This window comes from Psammomys obesus, unplaced genomic scaffold (assembly GCF_907164565.1).
Source record: "Psammomys obesus unplaced genomic scaffold, mPsaObe1.curated_primary_1811, whole genome shotgun sequence".
Taxonomy (NCBI): Eukaryota; Metazoa; Chordata; class Mammalia; order Rodentia; family Muridae; genus Psammomys; species Psammomys obesus.
In genome coordinates, this window is record NW_026595838.1 from 1 (window position 1) to 9,453 (window position 9,453).

The 9,453-nt window shown below is 38.4% G+C and overlaps 1 pseudogene; it reads right to left on the reverse strand.

Moving 5' to 3' along the window:
• Nucleotides 1–6: 6 nt before the first annotated feature.
• Nucleotides 7–9,357, reverse strand: LOC129685903 (estradiol 17 beta-dehydrogenase 5-like; annotated as a pseudogene).
• Nucleotides 9,358–9,453: the final 96 nt, after the last annotated feature.

Genomic DNA, 9,453 nt, shown 5'->3' on the forward strand with positions numbered 1-9,453 from the left:
TAACCCAGCATTTTAGGAGGCTGAAGCAGGAAGGTTGCAATAAACTTGAGGCCATTCTAGGTTCTAATAAGCTTCAGGCCAACATGAGCTACAGATAGAGACTGTGTGAACGTCCTAATAGCTTCATTTACTCATATCTCCACATTAAAAGGAAAAATAAGAAAAATCAATTCAAATACATGCAAGCAATAAATAAATAAATTATTTCTTTGTAAAGCCCAAAAAGAAGCACAGGCAACTAAGGAATTCTGAGAGGAGGAAAACTAGGCTTCCCCTGGGCAGGACATGCCAATCAGTTATACGCTACCAAACAACCACTCTATGGAGCATACAGGGAACATTACACAGACTAAGCAGGCTGCATTCATTCATTTACATATGCATATGTGTATGTGCAAACACACACACATACATATGTGTGCATAGAACAATAATCAAAATAAAGGCTTAGGAACTGAATTTGAAAGAGATAAAGTTGGGTATATGAGAGGATTTGTAGGGAAGAAAGGAAATGGAAGATGTCAGTGAAAAACACACATAAAAAGCAAAGCCATACCCCCAGTCATTGGCAATCACTATAGTAGCTTTCTTTCTCAAAACACTGATTATGGAGACCATTAAACTTTCTCTGCCTTGTCGGAATAATTTTACTAAACTAAATTTTTCAAAGGATGTCTCAGGTAAGAAATGTCAATAAAGTAATTAAAAATGAAATATGATTCCCAAACCACAAATAAATGACTAACTTAGAGAAAAATCATTGATGGATTCTCAAATATGACATGAAAAATTGGTCGTGACACATATACCAAAACTGAGTTTGATTTAGATCACAGTTTATGGTAAAGAAACTTTACTATGTCCCTTAATGTTGCTGAAAAGTGAGCAGCAACTGGGGGCAAAGTATGGACACAACAAATGTGCTTTCATGCTTTACTTGATGGCGGAAACCAGAGAAATTGAAGGATGTTGATGAATAAGGTAATCTCTAAGCTTCACTCAAAGTTTTTAATGTTATTCTTCTCCCCAATTGGTACCTGGCAGCAGCAGAGGAAGAAAGGAATGAAAAAAGGTGAGTGGCTGAGAATCCCCACCTGGTTGCACACAGGCTTGTACTTGAGCCCAGGCTTGTTCAGGATTTTCTCCAACTGCCTGCGGTTGAAGTTGGACACCCCGATGGACTTGGTCAAACCTGCATCCTTACACTTCTCCATGGCCTAGGGAGGAAAAATATGCCAAAATATAAACTAATGTAAGTGAAAAATCTAGGGGCTGGAGAAATGGTTTGAGGGCTAAGAGCACTGGCTGCTCTTCCAAAGAATCTGGGTTAAATTCCCACTACCCGCATGGTGGCTCACAACTATCTGTAACTCTAGTTCCATGGCATCTGATACCCTCATACAGACATGTCTCACACAGGCATGTGGGCAATCACCAATGAACTTAAAACAGAAATAGTTAAATTATTAAATGAAAAACTATAATGCTAGAGGGAACACTGTAAGGAGACAAAAATTAAACCTCCTCGCATTACTTCTTTGTAAAAATGAGGACAGTAAGGAAAATGATAGTATCAATTATCAAGAGGACCCTGAGCTATCCTTAGTTACACTCATTATCATCATTTCAGGCAAACACCGCTTCATTTCTATTATATCACAGTCATGCATGGTCCCCAAATCTTAAGCCCTTATAAAAACCATTAGTTTTTACAACATAGATTCACACCTCGCTCTCAAATTCTGACCCTCCACTCCCTCTCTGCACCTCTGGGCTGTGTTCTCTAATCCAAGTACTCACTTCCCAGGTGGCACAGAAATCCACTGTGTCAACTATGAACTTGCCATCCTCATCTCTTGGAAAATAATTCTCTCCTGGCTGGTAGAGAGACAAATGTTAAAGTAATCGCTCAACAAATGCATTTCCTCACATTAACAAAGCTCACTGAGGAAGACAGGGCTGTAAAGAGAACTCGGCAGCAGATGTGTGAATCATATTGCATTTAACAGTTGGCATGTGTTTTCAATGTAGAGTTGTAAAGAATAAAGAAAGTCCTTCTGTGCCATAGTGGTTTTTATTTTTTTCATTTTTATTAATTACAGTTTATTCACTTTGTATCCCCCCTGTACCTCCCTCCCTATTCCCATCCCAAACCCACCCTCTCTCTTCCCCACCCGTGTCCCTCTCCCAGTCCACTGAAAAGGGAGGTCCTCCTCCCCTTTCCTCTGATCCTAGTGTTTTTAAACTTAATTTTTAATAACTTAATATATTACTTCAAGGTACTTAGACTATTTTGATTTAACTTTAATTTCTATTCAATGTCACTTTCACTTAGGAATTTGGCAAGAATATGGCAGGGATTTCCACCACGAATAAACTCCATTATTGGCCCATGGCAAACAATCAGTCTTCCACACATTTGTGGGTGCTTCAGGCCTAGCAAGTAAACAAATGATGAGAAGACAGGGTTGCTGGGTTTTGTTTCATTGTTTTCTTTCTGTGGTGTGTGTGTGTATATGGCTTTGTGTCTCTGTGTGTGTCTTTGTTTCTGTACATATCACAACCATGAAAGAGCAGACAAAGGCCAGAAGAAGGAGTAAGGTCCCCTGAAGCTGGAGATACAGGCAACTGTGAGCTACCTGATATGGGAGCTGGGAGCTAATGTCCTCAGCAAGGCCAGTAAGTGCTCTTACCCACTGAGCTATCTCTCCAACCTTAGACTGCTGTATTTTAAAAACTACTTAGATGATATAAAGTACAAAGAAGCCAACGCATGTCAAAGAACTAGAATTTCAAACTATATCAAGGCTAAATATGTCACCAATAGAAATGACTGGAATAAAAACTAAGCAAATCTGGAGCTGGAGAGATTGCTCAAAGGTTAAGAGCATTTGCTGTTCTTCCAAAGGACACAGGTCTTTTTCAGTACCCACATGGCAGCTTATAACTGTTTATAACTCTTATCCCAGAGGATTCAATTCCATCTTCTTTGCTCAGGAATAAACACAGGCATGGTACAAGACATACATGCATACCAAACACTCACACATATAAAACAAAAACAACTTTTAAGAAACTTAAGCAAGATGGGGGAGCCTCCAGGGAGTCTATGGGAGTGACACTAGCTGAGACTCCTAGCAATGGGAGATAAAGAGCCTGAAGTTGCCACCACCTATAGCCAGGTTAGACTTCCAGTAAAGGGAGGACGATATCAACCCATCCATAAAATTTATAACCAAATATTGGTCCTGCCTACAAGAATTGGTGATAAAGATGGAGCAGAGATTGAGGGAAAGACCAACCAATGACAGGCCGAACCTGAAACTCACCCTATGGGACAGAGCCAACCCCTGACACTATTAATGATACTTTGATATGATTGCAGACAAGAGCCTAGCATAACTCTACTGAGAGGCTTTATCTAACAACAGAAAAAGAAAGAAAGAAAGAAAAGAAACAGGAGCAGAGACCCACAGACAAACAATGGGTCAAGCTCAGAGGAGTGGGAGGAAGGACCAAGGAGTCACAGGGATCAAGGACACCACAAGAAGATCTGCAGAGTAAACTAACCTGGCCTAATGGGGCTTCACAGAGACTGAACCTACAACCCTAGTCTCTCTCTATATGTAGCAGATGTGCAGCTTGGTCATCATGTGAGTCCCCTAACATTTAGAGGGAGACTCTCGCTGACTCAGTTGCCTGCCTTTGGATCCCTTTCCCCTAGCTGGAATGCCTTGTCTGGCCTCAGTGGGAGAGGATACACTTAGTCCTGCTGTGACTTGATATGCCAGTGTGGACTGGTACCTGTGAGGAGCCTCTCCTTCTCTGAGGAGAAGGGGAGGAGGAATAAGATAGAGGAGTATGAGGGTGAGACAGGGAGGAGAGGAAAGGGGAGGCTGCTGTCAGGCTGTAAAGTGATTTAATTAAAAAATAAAAAATAAGAAAATGTATAGTAATACATAGGTCAGGAATTGAAAGGCAGAGACACTTTTTAAGACTATTTAAAGTACCACACTGTTCATGGCTTAGAATTTCATTTATATAATGCTATCAACTCTTTGTGTAAAATATTTGAAGTATTTTCAAAAATTAAATGCTAACATTAGAGATGATTTTTGTTTTGGTGATCCAAACCACATACCTTAAGAGACAGACGTTGGAAAATGTATGAGGTACAGGTCCACATAATCCAACTGGAGTTTCTTCAGTGACCTTTCCAAGCAAAGTTGCACCAGTTCTGGACGATGAAAAGTAACCCAAAGCTACAACAGTTGAAAAATGGAGTGACATCAAATTTCAAGAGTTTGCTCAGTATTACTTTACCTAACATAGAGAATGGTGTGACATTGCCAATCGTGGGAGAAAAAAAATCATTTTCCTTTTGAATTTTTTCTGTCTCATCAAGCCATAAACTCTCTTAGATATTTATTTATTGTGAGTTAATCTAGAAAACTACTCAAGTCTCAAAACGTTCATCAAGTAATAATAGTTTACCATCGACATTATATTTAATAATGTATAAAAGACTTTAAGAGTCTAATATACTATTACTGTTCATACATATAATTCATTATGATGTGTCGTGTTTGGTTAATGTACATGAAGGGACCATTACCACACCCTTAACTACTGTTTAAAATGTAAATAATCTCACTACCCCTGTCTGAGTACCTTGGGGATTTCCCAGGGTTTCCAAGAATACTATGAGAACAACCACTTTATTAAAAAACAGCAGCAATGAAGGAATTGTTGTCTACAATATAATGCTTTGTGGTCATCTAGGTCTAAATGGCCATTTGAAATCTTTCTAGAATAACAAAGCATATTACCAGTAGCAAAATTGCGTGGCCTGCATTTTCTGACTCTGAATTCTTGGTTGGTGTTAACTTTAAATCATGAGTCTTTTTAGTAAAATGGCTAACATAGCAATGATTGATTGCCATCTGTGCTTTCAAGCTTCACTAACCTTCACAGGAACAGGAAACAATGCACCTATGTTTATATAAAGAGAGCTGAATCAAAGTGTGCAAACTTAAAATAACCCATGGAGAGTTAGAGATGTGTTAGCAAGAGAGCACTTGCTCCTCTTGTATATAACCCATATTTGGCCTCCCAGTACCCACACATCATAGCTCACAATCTTCTTTAACTCTAGTTATAGAGGAGCTGACGTTCCCTCTTGGTACCAGACTTATTCATGGTACACATACATCTATGTACTCAAGAAACTAATACACTTACAATAAATAAATAATTTTTGAATCATACATGGGAGAAGAAAATACAAGCTATAAATTGAGTTGTTAGGCAATTTTGCTAGTCAGAGAGCTTGCATTTAGGAAGAATGTAAAATATTATGGTAGGATAAGAGTAAGATGTAGGTATTTCCAGTTTCTATTTTCCAATATTCTTTTAGTACAGGGCATAATGAACAGTGTCACACCAAAGATTTTAAATAAGTAAGAATATTAAAAAATCAACATATTGACATGGAGGACATAGAAATCATGTCCTCCAGTAACAACAAAAAATTTAATATCTACTTTATTTATAGATGTGAGGCTTTAAAAATGTAGGGAATGGGATGGGAGGAGGGAGAGAACCTTAGGGAGGATACAAAGTGAATAAAGTGTAATTAATAAAGAATTTTTTAAAATTTGGAAAAAAACAAAAAAATGAAGAACACGTGCAGTTTGTTTTTCATAAGAAGCTGATTAGGAAAGAATCCCCAAAACACAGCCATGGAACACATGATCAGGTGCTACATAACAAGGCTTTGGGCAGCAATGAACCACAAATACAGTGGTGGGCCTTGAGACTATTATGGAACAGGATTACTCCCATTGCCCAGTGACTTCATAGCCTGCAGAACATTGCAGCACAACATAGTACTCAGCATGCTGTGGTGATGGTCCCAGTCACAGAAAAGGAGGAGCCGCAATTATAGACATTATCTAATGATAAATAATGATTATAACTGCTAACTTATGAATGTATTTTCATATTTTTCTAGAATTTATTTTTCACGTATGAAAACAAAATATTTACTGAAGAAAATAGAAGTCTAATGTGGTTGGCCAACCAAAACTGGAAGAAATCATGTGTAATTTATATATCTGAATGGAAAGTACTTTGAACATTTGTTTATTTCCTAGATATAGAAGAGGAAATATTAGTTACTTATATTTTATTTAACACAGAAAGTGTTTCTTATAATATTGAATCTTACTGATGAAAGAGAGAAATAGTGTTCAGAGCAATGAGAAGTTTTTATAGTACTCAGGCAATCAAAAGGGAAAAAAAACAGTTTTCTAGTTCATTCTAAATCAATCTCTGGTGAACTGAGACTCATAAAAGAAGAGAGTTAACATTCCACTGATGAATATAAAGACATTGATGAGAACACTAAAGCTACCAACTTTCTTTGTGTTTAGCATTGTATGCAACAATAAGAGCCAATTTGTGCATTTCACCAACATTCACTGCCTTAATCAGAGAGAGATTATTTTGACATAACCCAGCCCCTTCATTGAGTACCATATGCACAATACCTTTGTTGTGTAAAATATATCCTCCCTCTTCACGGTGCCATCTGCAATCTTGCTTTGGATGGCTAGTCCTACTTCCTCTTCATTTTGATACATAGCAGCAGAATCAATATGCCGGAAACCAGCATCTATAGCTATTTTGGTGGCTTCTGTAGCCTTACTCTTCGGTACCTAAAATCGCAACCAAAAGCAGCATTTACAGAAAGATACGACGTAGAAATTTAAGGAACAACAACAAGGGAAATGCCTTTGTTCAGCATCGAGTTTCCCAATGCCTTTGGAGAGTTGTCTATTTCCAGTGAAGAATCCAACCAAGGTTGCCTGTGCTTGCCCCACTAAATCACAATAGTAGGACACCCCAGGAACCACTTTAGTCAATTGCAGATTAGTCTTTGGCATCAGGGGTTTCCACTGGCACCCTAGGAACTGATATTTGCTGGAAGAATTCTTAGGTAGATGAAGCCACGAAATTTACACAGGCAAAAGGGCATGAGACCACAGAAAGGAGAAACCCTATAGATGCTTCTAGGACCCTTCTCCCAGAAAACACATCAAAGTCTCTAACACCGAATTTGCAGTGATGCAAGTGTTTCAACAGAAACATTTTAGAGTCTTCATTTCTAAGATGTCCATTTGTAGCTTGTTACATAACCACGCTGACATAATGCATCCCAGATGAAAGCATATGCACACACATGAGCCCTACAGATTGCACAGGCAGTTCATGGAAAGCTTTCATTCCTATTATGAAATCAAAAGATATCAGTATCTCTAAGGATCATCTAAAGTTCAGTCTCCCAAAAGGAACTTGAGTATACAGTTGAATAGTACTATGTAAAGTCTTTTCACACAGCCATTTTATCTGCATAACAAAAGTAAAAACTATCAGCAAGATGTGTATTCAAAGGCAGAGATCCATATATAGAAAATTAAGAACATTGTACTGAAAAAAATTCAGGGGCACACCCTCCTCTAAGCTACAATTTCTTATTTTTCTGGGAATTGTGATTGAAGTGAAAATTAAGGTGTTTTTTTGTATTGTTGAATAAATTTGAATTAAAGATATAGAACGTCCTTAGTTAAAGGATGAAAATGAAATGGAAATTTAGTAAACATATAAGAACATTTATATTATTACATAAAATTGAAGGCAATTCAGGCAAACATAGACTATTTTTCTCCAATATTCATTGACTTAGAGTTTCTATTCCTATTATAAAACAACATGACCAAATGTAATTTGTAGAGAAAAGGGTTTATTTCATCTTATAACTCTCAGGTCACATTCCATCTTTCAGGAAAATCAAGGCAGAAACTCAAGAAACTCCTGCAGGGAGGAGGTGAGGCAAAGATCATGGAGGAGTGCTGCTTACTGGCTTTTCCTTTTGGCTTGGTCTTCCTGCTTTCTGATGGAACCAAGGACTACCAAATCAGCGATGGTATCATTCACAAAAGACTGGACACTTCCACTCAGTCACTGATTTAGAAAATTCCCTACAACTAGATCTTACGCAGGCATTTTCTTAATTGATGTTCCCTCCTATCAGAGGATTTTAGCTTGTGTCACGTTGACATATAGCTAACCAGCACATGAACAAGAACAGTGCAGTTTTAAAATGAGTAAATATACAAACACACATCTCAACAGAATAATTTCACGTGACTGACAAGCACTTTTTAAAAACATCCTCAGTATCAGTGTTCATCAAGCAGTGCTCTCGCTAGCTTGGTTTCAGTCTTTCTGCCGAATTGCAATAGAGATGAATGGAAGAAAAAAACTAGTGCCCACAATAATCTGGGGGCAAGCTTTTGGATCAGCCCCCCATGCTGAGTACTGTTTGCCAAGTACAGTAAAATAGAGGAACAGGTTAGCCCCACAGTTTCACCCAAAACCCAATGACTGCACACACCATGTCAGACCCACCTACCCAAGCTCTCTTTGTGTTTGAACCCTCCAGCCCAGCGTCTACCATTACCTCTTGAGGTGCATAGGTACCAAAGCCCAGAACAGGGATGAAGTGGCCATCACTTAGTCTCACTGTCTGCTGCTTAGAATTCATGGCTTCTCGGTCCTCCAACTAAGATGCTACCGTTTCTTCTTCTCTTACAGGATAGCAAATAAATGCTTGGCCTGGCCCCAGATTTTCTTGTAATGAATAACCAATGCAAACTGAGAAAACAAATGAAATCAGCTCTGCAACCTAAGAGGAGACTGGAGCAAGTTCATTTACTTTAAATCGTTGTCATTTACTCATTCGTATGTTATGTTTATGGGTATTTTGCCTGTATATATACATATGCACATACTTACACACAAATGCATATATGATATGTGTGTGCACCACATGTGTGTCTGGTGCTCATGAAGATCAGCGGAGCGCATACAAGCCCCTGGAAATGGAGTTACAGATAGTTGTTAGCTGCCATGTAGGTGATGGTGATCAAACCCAGGTCCTCTGGAATAGAACCCAGTGAGTGCTCTTAATCTCTGATCCATCACTCCAACTCCAACTTTTCATGAATGAGAAAGTCTAAAGATGGCTAAAAGCTGGAATGCAGCTCAGTGGCAGAAACCTTGCTTATCATGTGTATGATGTCGGGTTCATTCCAAGCACCACAGAGGAAAAAACAAAGACAGAGAGAAAAGGGAAGGAAGCAGAGGGGAGGGGAGAAAGGGAATGGAAAGAAGCAAGCTACATGATGATTCAGAAAGGACTAATCTTTTAAAAATACATCTTTATTAGACTCTTCCATGCATTCTTTTAAATTATTTCAAATAGATGAACTATTACTAATAACATCTTAACCTATGAAATGCCGCATACCTGTTTGCTTGTTGGTTTTGCCATGGTGGTGGTTGTTATAAAGTTTGATATTTAACACAATGATCTATGCTATACAACAA